The sequence below is a fragment of the Numida meleagris genome, chromosome 10 (genome assembly GCF_002078875.1).
Source record: "Numida meleagris isolate 19003 breed g44 Domestic line chromosome 10, NumMel1.0, whole genome shotgun sequence".
Classification (NCBI taxonomy): domain Eukaryota; kingdom Metazoa; phylum Chordata; class Aves; order Galliformes; family Numididae; genus Numida; species Numida meleagris.
The window spans coordinates 9,837,846-9,852,700 of NC_034418.1; the positions used below are offsets into that span (position 1 = coordinate 9,837,846).

The window sequence follows — 14,855 nt, forward strand, 5'->3', positions numbered from 1 at the left end:
GTGAGCAGTGCCATTGGGAGCCTCTGTTTTTAAGTGATAGATCACTGAGTGACTTCATGTAGACAAACGCTACTCAATACTGTCCTCAGTTTGATTGTGTTCTGATATATGCAGGTTGCAAGAAGGTTTTCTTGAACTATTGATTCTGCTTTAGCCATCTTCTGTTTCCAGTGTCCGTGCCCATGTTGGGCTGACTGCAGACTCCCTGCTTTGCTAGAGAAGTACTTGCCATGGCTCGGCGCTGTGCCAGACAGGGCCCCCGCCGCCCTGAGGAATTTGTGTCAGATAGAACATTTTGTACGATGCAGAAGGTTTTGTCACCTTGATTCGAAGGAAGTTGTTTGTGTTAATGCTTAAAGGTAATGTGAGACAAGGCGAGCTCTTTACTTTGGAACACGCGCTGTGCCATTGATGTACGCAGTACAGTAAATATAACAAAGAGCGCACTGTGGTATTTACACCCACCGCAAACACATTTGCAAAATAGGATTATTTACAATCCAATAAAGTAGTGCTGCTTTTAAGGCAGAAACCCCATGTATTCAGTGAAGTGTGCTCCTCAACTTTTCTTTCCATTTATCGACCCAACACATTCCTCCCCATTTTTTTAATGCCTTCCATTAATAGTTAAGAAAAACCCAGGGAAAACAAACACTCTTTTCCTGATTGTTTATTCACCAGTCTCTTAGGAACCATAATTACGTCTCCCAGGAATTGTGTGTTTTATCATACTGTATATCTTAAAGAGCCACTTTAGGTAAAATAACAAGGAGTGCCTTATGAAGGAAAATTGGATTCATTTTAAGACTTTTTTAACCCTCCAAAGAATGGCTCTTTGTTTACTTCTTTAGTGCATGTGGCAACTTGCCCAAGTAAATACTATGCTGCATAAATACCAGAGATTGGTATTTATGATATTACATAAACATACTCTGAATAATGACTCATTGTTGCAATGAAGACGAACGCAAGCAATATACATCGCAGTCCATGCGTTATTTCTTGTCACTTTATTAAGTGGCACTGGAGCGTTGTAGGACAACATGATAGTGATTGGAGAGGAGAAGTCCGGTTGCATTATTTAGCAGATCTGAGTTTACAAAAGAAAATGACCAAAACAGGAAGGTTATGAGGATAAAATAGCAGATTAATTATCAATATGCAGGGTAAGTAGTTAGGTGTATTTTGGGGTTGACTGGAAAAAAGTTTATTGCTCTTTGAATTGAAAACTCATGCAGTGTGTTTATTCCCATCACAACAGGGAGCTGAGCCCTCAGGTTCATCATTCTACCTGTGGTGATGCTCACGTCCACTTAGGACAGTAGTATTTCACTCATGGAGCTGCACTTTTGGTGGCTTTGTTTCTTGGAGCTTCAGTCTGTCCAGCTAGAGTTTTGTCAAACCTTTACCTGCACTCCAGAAAAACTGTGCGAGGGTTTGTGTGAAGGGACAATGTAGTATGCTTTGCAGTGCTGCCAAATGATGGAGCTCAGATCTGAGAATCAAAATCCCAAAGGGGAGGTGCATATGCCAAAACTTCTATTTAAAGCCAGCAGGGTATTAACAAGTTATTTATTTTTAAAGCCCATGGTTATAGCCTGTCTTGTCCAAACAGCAAAAACAATGTACACTCAAATTCTCAAAAGGCCACTGAACCATCCCTTTAAAAACAATGATGAAAGTTATCACCCATAATAATGGACTGGCCTGAAAAATGTCATTTTTTGGAAATTCTGCTCTTCCCCTGAAGCAGCCACAGCCCTTCAGGAACAGCATAGAAATCCTGGAGGCAGAGCATGTCTGCAAGGTGGGAGGGTGATCCTCATAAAACATGGAGGTGTGAGGGTGCTCCATTATAGGAGCACTCTCCTGCATGAGCACAGCCCTGCACGCTGTGGTCCAGGTGAGGCTTCTGGTGTTTGCTGGGGTTTATCACCAGAAGAAGAAATTTTCTTCCTAAGTGTGAATAAAGGAGTACCCTTGTTTTCCTGCCTAAGTGAACAACCCTCATGCTTGCGTGCTTAAGAAGATAGCAGTGGATGGGGCCAGCAACCTCTGCAAAGTGCCTGGGTTTATGGAAACCACTGCATTACTGCATGGTCAGTAGCTGTTTATTGTGGTTATTAGACTGTACCTTTTCCCTCTGATTTTAACCAGTTCCTTCCTAGTTCTACTTAAACCCACTTGGTGTAAGGAGAGCTGTGTTTTGTTGTACTCTGGGTGCCGTGTGCTGTTCCATCCCATGTGCAAGGTCGTACTGAACAAATGTTGACTTTTTCTCCCTTGTGCTTCACGTACTTTGCACAGATTAGAAGGGAACACAGGGGACAGGAGAACAGAAGGCTGCTGGTCTGCAGAGAGCAGTGATGTCTCCTGATCCAGGACGCAGATGCATGGCATTAGTTTGCTGAGGCTTTACTAACAAGCTCAGAAATGGCAGTGATGCTCCCTGTGCCATCCTGGTTGACACAAAATTTATGCCTAAGTCCCTTGTAGACAACTGCTCAAAAGACTGCATGTCCAAGCAGAAAGACATGCCTCCCAGATATGTCCCTATTTTCCCAGAAAAAACAGAGCAGTAATGTGTATTAGCAAAGTTGAGAGGACAAGAACTGTGGTCAAACATCAAATTCAGTCACAATTCTATTTCTTCTTCTTATTAAATCACACTGCCCAAAGCCTCCACATTTGTTGTGCTTGGTGCTCTTCAAACAGAGGATATCATGCTAAGACATCACTCCTTTATTTGGATTTTGAAGCCTACCACCATTTGTGTCAAAACAGTTACTGATACCTGTGCCGGGCAGCCTTAACCTGTATTCTTACCTCACATTGTTTGGGGTCTGCTGTTCTGTCTTTCTGGGAGTCTGGGAGATAAGATGATAAGCTGGGGACAGAACTAAGGCCAGATAACATGCAAGTCCCATCCCAGCCCCACAGAAGTCAGTGGGAAAGCTAGATGGACAGCTGTGGTTTTGACTCAGGCCCACAGATACTGGAAAATAACAAAGGGGACAGAAGGAAAGAGCTTGGTCAGCTTTCAGGGTTATTCCTCATTTCTTTTAAAAGGAATAAATACATGCTTTTTATTATGACTTTCTCAGAATAAGTTTGCGCTCCCAGCCAGCCATGTCTCAGCAACGTGCTTGCATGATGAAGGCAAAGCAATTCTGAGCTTACAGGCTTAACGTCCCTTTTTGGTACAGTTCATTGCAAAGAAACGTGAGTAATGCATCTTCCCTCAAAAATGCTTGTCTGTGCTGCATAGAAAGCATTCACACACTTTGCATAAGCCTGAGGATCACACTGACAAAGAATGATAGCACTGCTTAAGTAGTTAATTTAGTTATTTATTCATTTAAGTGCATGTGAATCAAGACATTTTTCTGTGATCTGAAGTGACTGCCAAACCTCTGATTAGTTTGTAGCTCTTATTGTGTCGTTTCATTCTTTTGTTACATAGGATGGATGCAGACTTAATTTCACTGGCAAATGCTTTGAAAACAGCAGCCCTCTGTAACACCTCCCAAAGAAGAAACGACAGAGACAGACTGCATGTCATTACTTCATTCCTGCATGCCCATATCAGCACTCACTGTGCCTACAGAAATGCACAAGAATCACACAGTTCTAGGCAAAATGCATGTTTGTAAGCACTTGTTCTTCTGTGCAGAAGCTGTCGTGAGGGGTAAGAATGGCTCAGAGTAAGGATTCTGTACTCCACAGTTAATATTTGTAAAATGTTGTAAGATTCTCAAGTTAAAGTAATGTGTGGACCGCATCCACAAATGCATTATGTTAAGACACACGTATCTATAAATGTATGTAGACAGAAAAAAAAATGCAAGTTGACCTCACTGAACTTCGTACAGTTCTGGGCAATGTTAAGCTTTGTTAACCTTCAAAATCGTGTTTTAATTCTACAGGTCAGTGACTCACCAGCGAGGCACGCTGCGCCAGCACCAGGGAATCACCAGAAGAGCTGAGAACTACCCTGGGCAAAGGTAGTGTTGGTAAGGGAGATGGCATGGGAAGGCCGGGAAGCATGCATGTATGAAGCTTGGCCCAAATATGCTCCTTTACCTGAACACATGGGAACTAGGTCCTTCTTGCCCTCTGCTTCACGAGTTGGAGAGGAGCGTCCCCCATCCTCTGCCTGAGAGCAAGGCAGGGCAGGGGCCGCAGTGGTCAACATTCAGGTTTTGTACTGCCTTCATGCAGTTGTCACTTGTCTTATTCTAGCTGGGACAGGAGCCACTGGACCAGAAACTGTGTCTATGCTCAGCTCAGTGCTGTTCAAGGTGGTGCTGTCCATCCCACGGTGCGGGGTCCACCTCGTTCCCCACAGGCTGCTGGGTTCAGTTAGCATCTCTGTGGTCTCTTTTCTCTTTGTCACATCCTTTGTTTTCAGCCAAGTATCTACTTGGATGGAGGCCTCAAGGTGTCTCAGAGCGTGGGCGGAAGCAAAATGCACAAGAGAAGTTCTGTGAGGAAGACAGGCTGGTGACCATGTTGCCTGTTGTATGTAAATGGACGGCTTTTCTTGGTGTTGCTTCTAACTGCTGGGTTGTGGTAGGGTTGTGCTCTTGAATTTCTAAATAGAAATAAGCTGAAAAATATTACTTTTTCACCTGATGCAGATGTCTGAGAAATGACTTGTATGTTTTAGCATAAGACCAGGTAAGGTTATATGGTTTTATACCTTTACACTCCACAGAAGTTTCTGTTGCTCTGCACACTCAGGACTTGGCCGGGCTCTATGTTGCAGCTCACCTGTGCAACTTCAGTCCCTGATTAGCAACTTAGTAGAGAGGATCTGAAGAAAAACTCAGTGGAAAAGGTGCTCATTATCTCTGTAAGAGATTCTGTCATAGCTGGATACTAAAGTACAAAACTGACCAGGATTCCCCCGTCGTGATGTACACGTGTTAGTGGTGAAAACACCAGCCCCTCCAACCTTTCAGCTGTACTCAGGTGCTGCGTCATGCAATACCACATTGTATCAGTGGATCTAGAGATAACGTACTTGGGTGTTTGTGTGTTACCCACAGAGCGTTTCTGTAAAATCTGTAATATAAGAGTTTGTCTTAGGGAAAAAAAAGATGCCAGGGGTCTTGTCAGATACCTCTGAGTGAATCACCATCACTTATGCTCACTGGAGAAGCTGACTGATCACGTTCTTCTCTGCAAATGCTCTAAATTCAGCGTGTGGTCTGGAGAAAACAGACAACGTTTTTTCATTCATTTGCATCAGTGTGCTAATACAGGTTTTGCAATCGGATTTTATCTGACAAGATGATTAATTGTATTGCTGCACGAGAGCAAGTGGAACTCAGGTCCATCTCCCATCTCTACGTTTGAATCTCCATGCAGTAAAAGGGTTGGTTTTTTTGTTTTTTTTTTTAAATCTTGGCTTTTGTCAAGCATGCAGTTTTGACTTGAAACTAGATCTGTTGATTGAGATCCATTTATTAGCCACTTTATTTATAAGAAAACTGAGATCAGCTTCACCGATGATAAGAGCCGGTCATGTAAGGGACTAGAGGTGTGATAGCCATTCTGCTACAGCCACAAGCATCCAACTGGTATTATTTATGCACCATCGACAGTGGGACACGCTCAGACTTGAAGGACTGGTGCTGACCTTCCCTTGCTAATCATTTATACACTCCTTGTTTTGAGTGCTCCACCTTAAGGTTTCTCATGACTCACTTTCTCTCTGGAGTGAACAAATAAATCCTGAAGGACTCTGTATGCTTCCAAGTGTGTAACCTGTCCCCTCATACTGGTCCTGTTTTCACAGCAACAGAAGCTCTCAAAGTAACAGCACTATTTATTAAGGTGTGACCTCGGAGCCATAGGTCTTGGAGAGCTGGTGGCTTCAGCTTGGCTTAGGCTTGTCCTAACGAATGTCAATCCAGTGCTTTCGTGGGTGCTGTGAAGGAGGAATAAAACTCCTCTGCAGTCTCTGGAGGCAGGAAAATGGGGCATAGAATCATAAAATGGCTTGAGTTGGAAGCATGTATAGTTCTCTCTCCAAAAAGGGGGCAGCAATTCATGTCATCTTCCTGCACTTCTGTAAGGTTTAGACACAGTCCCACATAATGTCCTTGTCTCTGTACTGGAGACATGGGTTTGAATGGACTGTTCTGTGGGAAAGGAATTGACTGGATGGCTGCATCCAGAGAGCTGCAGTCAATGGCTCAGTGTCCAGGTGGAGATCTGTGATGAGTAGTGTGCCTCAGGAGACACATAGCTGTTAGAGCAGGTCCAAGGAAGGGACGCAGAAATGACCAGAGGGCTGGAGCCTTTTGCCTTCAGACATTCTTTAATTGAAGAGAATAGTTAATTGTGGCCTATTTCTGGGTTGTTCAGAACAAAAGACTTCACACTGGACACTCAAATGCTGAGTGTGCTGCTGATAATCCTTGTTGTTCTCTCTGTATTGACTGGTCCATCTGGGAGGCAGGGTTGACATCCCCCCTTACCTTGTGCTGCTTCTGGCAGTGGTAATGCAGTACATAAGAGGTAAATGGTTGCAAGTGCTTTGAATATAAAAATACTATCGAAAGGTGAATATTACAAATAGTACAACTGTATTATGGAATACAGGAGTGATGAAAAAACACCCAGATTGTCGTTAATTAGACATGCAGTTCATGAGCAGGATGTAGAGCTTTGAGGAGCAGGCAGGGCTGAGAGGGCAATAAGAGGGTACAAGAAAATATCATCTTTGCCTTCCCTAAGAGGAGCTGCAGGGCAGTGGAGTGGGTGAGGAGGACATCCCAGCTGGAAGGTCTGCTGAGAGCTTTGGAGAGCTCGTCTGTGGGGTCAGGGTTGGTTTGGCTGCGGGATCAGAGATGGAGGGGAGGGAGGAATATGCTTTGGCTTATGTTCCAGACTGTACGGCTGGAGATTAGGTGCACGCGCTTGGGATAGGCTAATGAGAGTGGGGACAGGTCAGAATGTCATAGTGAGGGAGGGAGGCTTAATTTACTGTGCTATGAGTGCTGCTGCCCTCATGGTGCCTGGGCACATCTGACGGGTCAGAGCTTACCGCAGCACTCACAGGGGAGCAATGTTAGGCACTATGGGTTGGTCCAGCATGAGTAACTCAAACTGCAGGGGTGTGATGCAGAGTAGGATGTGGTTCTTTTAATTCCTTCCCCTTGTCCCATTGTTTCCTTCCCAGGCGCACGCAAAGTCTTCCTCTGCCTCTCCCTCCCAGCCCAGCTTTTCTCCTCTCTTTGGCTGTCCTTTTGTCCTTTCCCTCCTGTAGAGCCAAGCTCAACAGCGTATACCCACACCCAGAAGAAAGGGACTTCTTTTGGCAATTTCTCTGTATCTGGGACCCATATGTCAAGCAGAACAATTGTAAATAGGGTTAGTTGGCATTCCTTTGGCACAGAATGGCAGAAAGCATGGGCAGGAGTGGGTTCCTCAGGAAAGGTTGGATTTCACAGCCGTGCCCATGAGCGGTGCTGGGGGACGTATGACCTCAGAGAGCCCGGTCCCACCACAGAGCTGCAGTGGGAGCCCAGGTCCTGAGTCCTTCAGTGCAGGCAGGAGGTTGGGAAGGTTGGGCTGTGTGCAAGCAGGTGCCTCCTGTGCCCGGGACGTGTAGGACATGACCTGCCCTGCCATTAGCTGTTAGAGTCACGCTCCCCCTGGCTTCAGAGGATGTGTTACATCTGTGTGAAGCACCACACAAGGTCAGGGCTAGATTGCCTCACATCACCAAAACACAAATTCATGTATTTGTCCTAGAGCAAGGCTGGTGCAACAGGACAAAATGGAGTAATGTAAAAGCTGGGAGCTGCAATGTCAGAGGAGAAATACCCTGGCAGCCCCACGGGAAAGCAGTGGTGAACTCTACTGTCAGATTGATCAGGCTTTTTCTTTTGCCACAGACACGATCTCAGAGCTTTTCCCTGCATGCTGGAGATGCCGTGTCTGGCACTGAGAGTTGCAGTGTGGTGGAGCTACATCTTTTAATGGAAGTTCCCAGGCTGCGTGCCAGTACACTGCAAACAGACACATTTATGGTCTTTCAGGTACAAACATGAGTGATTTGTGATCGAGAGGAGGATGTGGTTCTTTCCACTCCTTCGTCCTGTCCCCTTCTAAGCCATCCAAAGCACACATGAACATGGCTCCACGATGCAGCTTTCCAAGGGCTGGTAAATAATATTCCTATTGTAAATTACTTCAGTATCTTCACCAAAAATTAGTACAATCCCCACAAGCACAGACTGTTAAAATACTCTGTAAAATACTTGTCTGGCGTCACTGGTGTAACTCATCAAGTCCAGCAGCTGTAGAGCTGATCTCACATCTCTGCTGCTGAACCTGTGCTCTCTTGTCACTGACTCCAATTTACAACTTTGTTAACATCCAACAGTTTGTGAACTGGGAAAAATTCCTCTCAGAATTTGAAATTTATTAAATTAACTTGCTGTGTCCATGCCCTGCGATGTTTAGGTCGGTGCTGGCCCCACGGCCGCGTTCTGCTGTCAGAGCAGGAACTGCAGAGCGACGTTTTTCAGAAACCTCCTTGGGTTTCACAGTGAGGAGCGTGACTGCTCTGTGGTCTTGTGCGTGTGACCATATGACCGTGCTCACGTGTACAAAGCCAGCTGCCATCTGTGTTGTAATGTTAAGAAAATAAAAGTTAAAGGCATATTATGTCCAGCAGCAGCCCCAGGGTGCACGGGAACAGGTGAGCCAAATGCAGTGATTTATAACAAACCAGCTATTTATGGCCTCGTACTGTTGTTTTCTGTCAACCAGCTGAGAGAGAAGTATTTGTGGTGGTGTTGGTCCCGTGCTTCATGGCATTATTTCTCCAGGACTGTAAGCAGGGGAGTGCTTGTCATCTGAGGTTGGGTACTGCCTGATGTATTCCCTCTAACAATGATATAAAGCCTTTGTGCATCAGTGAGAGGGGGTGAAAGATGCAGGAACTGCTGCATACACAGCATTATTTACGGAGACCAGTGCTTGGCTATTTCTCCACCTACTTCACCTCCTGCACTCAAGGGCATTCAAATGCCTTGTAGACCAAATGTGTGGGGAGCAGTAGTATTTCTGCTAGGTCAACTGACAAATAAACATATTCTGGGAGCTGTTCCCAGGGCCATGCACCCGTTCTGTGAGATGGAGGAAGTCCTGGTGCAGAACTCCCGGGCTTTACCAATGTCCGAAAACCACGTTTTCTCCCCTTGTGGCCAGTCCTGTCTCAGCAATATTTTGATTGCTCTCTTATAAAAACTTTTTTTTTTTCCCTCTGGGCTGTTAATATTACCACATAGATATTTTCTATCAACCTACTCCAGAAAATTTAAGTTATTTTGAAAAGGGAATTAAGTAAGGAAGATTTACTGCAGTTTAAAAAAGTCAGTGCTTGCAAGACACATCCCCCAAGGAACGCTCTGTGATCCAGAGGATCATTTTGTACCATTGCATTGGCAATGCTTCCTTGGTCAAAACCATTCCATGTTTCTTCCTGGGATATTAATGTGAATTTAATCATCAGTTAAAAAATCTAGCAAGATGAAACGTGTTTCCAAAAAGTGGTTTGATTGGAGTAGCATCAAGTTACTTAGTTTCCATTTTTAGTGGCATTTTCTGCAGCACTGATTATCAAGTAGTTATTGGTTTCACCCCCTCCCAATAACCAGGGCAAAATTTGGCAGCATTTCACACCGATCTTGGCAGGGCAAGAGCAGGACGGTTTGCTCCCCATGTGGGATTTGTTCTACAGTCGCTGCAGTGCGGGGTGTTGTCCTTACCTGGCTGTCTGTGCTGCTGTCTCTCTGGCTGTGCATTGTAACCTAAAGTGGATCAGAGATAGTTGCAAGTGACTCCAACGTTACCATCTAAAGCTGAGTTAATGGAGGTAAATGGCACTTACATTTCTGATTCTCTCAACAGAAGAGCTGTTTGTCTTTATGATGGCTGGCACTTAACCACAAACCAAGACACTTCCAGTCTGGCATTCATCTCTAGGGTCTGCAGACAGCACCATGGCTGTGAAGAGTAGGGGCTGCTTGGTGATGCCAAGCTGAAGGAGAGCCCCCAGTCACTATCACCAAGCCATGAACAATGGTGGGACCAGGCCTGCTCCAGGGCCCAACAGACGTGAGTGAGCTTTGTGCAGGCGCACACACATCAGATGTCCTTCCTGGCAGGGCAGGGTGCCCTGTAACCTCAGGGGGCTGTCACAGGGCGAGATGAGGCTTTAGAGTGGCACTTGTGTTTTAGAAATAGGGGATTCAAGTTACCGCTTCTCCCAGGCTTACTGCCCACTATGGATGGCCGCAGTAGGCAATCTCCTCCAGCACTGCCCTGTGTGCACAGAGCACTGACCTGGCTTGCACATGGCACTGCCGCTGTCGGAGCGTCCAGAGCTCTCCCGTGCGGTGGATCAGGGCTCCTCTGCCCACACTTGCACTGAAGTCATGAAGCAAGGTGAGCACACTGCCATGCCAAGGGACATGCTACGTCTCAGTAACCTGCTGTGGCAGCAGCTGTGTTACCTGCAAAGAAAGCCTTTTCTGTTATGGGTTTCTTTCCCTTTCTGGATGTGCCACACTGGCACATCCCTGTCTTCTGTCCCCTCGGTGGCAGAGCTGCTCGGGGTGCTCTGTGCCAACCCCAAGCCTTCAGCTGCTACCAAAGCCCTGGCAGGCCCAGCGCTGTCCACACAGGGGCGTGGTCCCGCAGCCCCGGCAGCATCCCATGGAAGCACGCATCACCTCGCTGCCCGCCGTGGCCACTGGGTGATTCCTGGCAGAGGTGACTCAGGCAGGGAGCCCTGCGAGGGCCCTGGCGCATCCCTGCACTGAAATGCTGCCTGCAGCCTCCTGCCTCTGCCCAGCTCGCCCTTCCTGCCGCCTTTCCCCCGGGGTCCTAACTCCCGACTTTGTTGCTCTATAAACATAATAACAATAATTATCCTCTCATTGGACACATAGCCATCTTCTTTGTTTGCAGGCTTAGATAAATATCATTCAAATCATGGAGTCTGATTCATGAGTCAGGATGATGGCAGCCCTCCAAAACCTCCTTGCCCATGGAGAGTGTGTTTGTGTGAGAGATACAGAGTTTCACTCTACGAAGAGTAAGAAACTGGAAGCCAAGTGAATTAAATACAAAGCAGATAATTATGTGTAATTCATTTACTGACTAATGATTGCACCTGGTACAGAGGTTTATGAATTCATTTCACTCTGCATATGTTCTCAAAAACAGTCTCTCTGCACAGGATAAAAACTAGACCTGTGTTTACATTGGTGTTATTGTTCAGCTTCTGTCTCTGGTTCATTCCCCATTTTTTCTCACGACGTTTCACCTTTCCTGGGTTCACCTGGTGTCTCAACAGTGACAACTGCTCCATGCTGGTAGGGGCTGAGTGTCAGAGCAGAATGGAGCCTTCTCTCCTCTCCTGGAAGCTGTGCGGTGCGATTACACATGGGGCTTATCTCCCATCTGCTGCAGCCAAACCTTGCCACCAAGGCTGTGCCTTCAGTGAGGAGCAGGTCACGGCCTCCCCTTCCCCCCCTGCTGGGATGGCCAGCAACTCACTGCCCTTTATGTGGCATCACTCAGCTATCCCTGCAGCCTGACACCATCAGCTCCTTCCAGCTAAAGAGCAGCAGGTGGTGTCAGCCTTCACCTGCTGACACCTGGGTTGAAGACCCCAAGGGGCCTTTGGCAGGATGCAAAAGCTCATGCGAATCCCCTGGGAGCCAGCAGTGCCATCTCGGTGCTGATGTCATGCTGAGGACTGCAGCCTGTGTGACACCGCTCACATGGGGAGTTTGGGAGCGGAGCTTGGAGCCACGCTGGGCACAAGGTCTTGCTGGGTGCAGGTGGCAGCAGGGTCACTCCTAAGGTGATGCTGTTACCATATGGTGGAAATAAAAGCTTTTCCAGCTGTATCCCATGGGCAGTCATCAAGCATCCAGCACAGCCCCTTCTCCCAGCCCATCAGTGTGCCAAAGGCATCTCACCTTAATCCCTCACCCTGCAAATAAATCTGCCTGCTCAGTTCATTGCTTAGGTCCTCTGTGATGGCTGATGCTCAAAGCAAGAACTGCTGTCTCCCTCTGAGCACGCCAGCACCATCGCACAGCTGGGCTCTATCCATTAATCGGCTCAAGCATGGGGTGCAGGACAGGTAAGCGCACAACATTCGTGCAACTGGGAGAGGGCTATATCTGCAGGCACTGTCTGAGAGCAGATTTCTGTGGGATGTCCTTTCAGACTGACTTTGGGAAAGGAACCAATTGGAATGACATACGGAAGAGGGAAGTTACTTGGCAGTTTGAACAGAGGCTGGTTAGTAAATCGTGACGTGCTCACACTGAAAGAACATGCTGAGTTCGTCTACATATGCTTTCCAGCGTTAGTTCCACTCAGTCTTTACTGAAGCTTAACAGTGATGCTGAGCTCGTGGCTGCCAGCGAACAGCTGTAGCGTCAGATCTAAGCACCAGTGCTGCACAAAGGCACTGGGAGCTGTCTCCCTGCAGCCACCACCAGCACTGTGCGGTGCCAGGAGAGCATCACTGCCACCCAGCTCCTCCACTCCCAGCACAGCGCTGTCCTGCGCCTTGCAGCCCCCCTGGGAAAACAGTGGGAAGCAGCGGAGGTGCTGCTTTCTCCATCCGTGGCAGCCACAGGTAACAAAAGCATCCGTATTTTTAAAAAAAGTAACCCTACGCTCCTGGATTTTTGATTGGAGTGATCTGTCATTAGAAAAGCCAAAACCAGCTCATCTTGTTCACGAGTGCTCCCACTGACTAAAGCAGCAGTCAGCATGCACTTTGGTTCTGAACCCATGCAATCCTTTTCCAATGAAGACCTGACAAGCCAGGACAGATTGCAGTCCATGAGATACACGCGGTGTGATAGTATTTTACCTGTAGGTGGATCCTCATTTTAGATAGCGCGATGCAGAGCCAATGAGCTGATTCACTGCTGTACTCCTGATTTTCACTGGAATAACACCACTGAATCATCAGCAAAGTTGAAGTAACACATGATAAAATGGGACCATTGTGTTTAAGTTTGCAGCATGTGTATGGAAATGACTAGCTCTTTCTTGCAGAACAATTGAACCATATGGATACTTGTTGTGTGCTGTTTCCCAAATGTATCACAAAGATGACAATATGTCACCTAGACAGAAGTTCTACATGTCAAAAAAAACCCACTGATTAAACTCAAAGGTAACAGCTGGTGGGAACTACCTCAGCATATCTAATGTGATTTTTAAAAATTTGTTCAGAAGAAAAAGGAAAATGATGAGAACGTGGTTCACTGATTTCTGCACACCAGCTAAAGCTTAGAAACTGGTAACCCAGTCCTGGTTTCTTTTCTGTATTTATGAAAATACTTGCTGAACAATTGAGAAGAACTGCGTAATTGTGACTTTTCTGCAAGTAATGCTCTGGAAAAGCAACCAAAGGCAACGAGCAAGCTTGCAATTAGTAGTTCTAATTATAAAGTGTATACAGAAAACAATGTAGCATCATAAGTAAAGGCCAAGTTCAAATGATGCAATAGGAATAGTAGAACATCATGTAACAATGGGCAAAGCATCCAGCAAGAGGAATACTTCTAAATGAGCGTAGTTTTCCTGTGATAGCAACAACAACAAAAAAAGAAGAGAGAAAATAATAGCAACTTCTACAGTAATCCTTTCTCAGTGCCACCCAATGCTCGTGCTTCCATGCCTGGATGACGTGCACAGCCACAGGGTAAGACCCAGTAATGTGAGATTATTGCAGACTGGTGGGGGGGCAGCTCCCCCGTGTCCTTTGTTTATCCAGGGCCTGCCTTGTGCCTCACTCCCACTTCCATCACTAAAAGCAGCTATCAAATACCACTGCCTGCAAGACCGTACTTCCTACGGGGAAGCCAGATTCTGACACATACAGGTTAACGGGCCTTCAAAAAACTTCAGTATGATGCATGGGTCTCTGCTGAATAGTCTGCAGTGTGTAGAGGTACATGTGCCCCCTAAACTTCACCAGTCTCTGACAGCACTTCATGTACTGTGTGGGAACTACGAACCTCCAGCGCTACGGGGAGGCTCTCTCCTCTGCAGCAGCGCGTGCAGTAGCAGCGCAGGGTTACGTGCTGTGCTAGTTAAAGAACTGCTCTCAAAATTAAGTCCTGGGTGCAACCAGAGAAGGTGAAGAGACATAATACCTTAGGGAAATGGTTTTATTTATTCTGCCTGGATGCATATATGGCATCACCCATGTAGCATGATCCACAACACTGAAAACCATTTCATTATGTTCTATAACTAAGAGTCTGATGTGGTTCAATTGTATCAATTATGCAACTCTTCTAAGTGGTGTAGTCAAGGGTAAATGCAGGCAAAGGGCACTCCCTTTGTACCCGCTTCTACTCTGGGCACTTCTAATATTTACCTGCTCCTCATATACCACAGACAGATGAATCGGCCCACTTCTATTTACCGCTGTATCACCGACTCCTCTTTGGTCAAAAGCTTTTCCTATGCACTGATGACACAGTGAAATAGAAAATGGAAGTTAAGACACTGCTATGTGTTAGCCTGTTGTGCAAGATCTAAGTGTGGCTGTAATTCTGAGCAGAGCATCGGTTTTAAACAATGTTTAAACTGACACTATTATTATGCAATATAATTAATTATAGCTAGAAGGGCATTTGAGGTTATTTGGCGCTACCTTTGTCCATTTCATAATTATACCAAGAGAATGACTAAGTTGGGCCTAGGCTAATTGTATCCATTTGGTTTTATCCCTCCTCTCTGCCATCCTAAGACACTTGCATTCTGATGTGGAAGTTTTTTGGAGG

General features: G+C 46.2%; 2 long non-coding RNA genes across 8 annotated transcripts in view; one reads left to right on the forward strand and one right to left on the reverse strand.

The window, feature by feature from the left end:
• The window catches only part of LOC110404145, a 35,321-nt gene continuing 28,463 nt past the window's right edge, over window positions 7,998–14,855 (reverse strand). For all 7 annotated transcript variants that reach the window (XR_002442074.1, XR_002442073.1, XR_002442071.1 and 4 more), the window contains 3 exons: window positions 10,369–10,538; window positions 9,792–9,833; window positions 7,998–8,643 (listed from right to left, as the gene is read on the reverse strand). This is a non-coding gene — a long non-coding RNA (uncharacterized LOC110404145). The remainder of the gene's footprint in view (window positions 8,644–9,791; window positions 9,834–10,368; window positions 10,539–14,855) is intronic.
• Window positions 9,691–11,291, forward strand: LOC110404147. The gene is made up of 2 exons (XR_002442076.1): window positions 9,691–10,140; window positions 10,996–11,291. It is a non-coding gene; the product is annotated as an uncharacterized LOC110404147 (long non-coding RNA).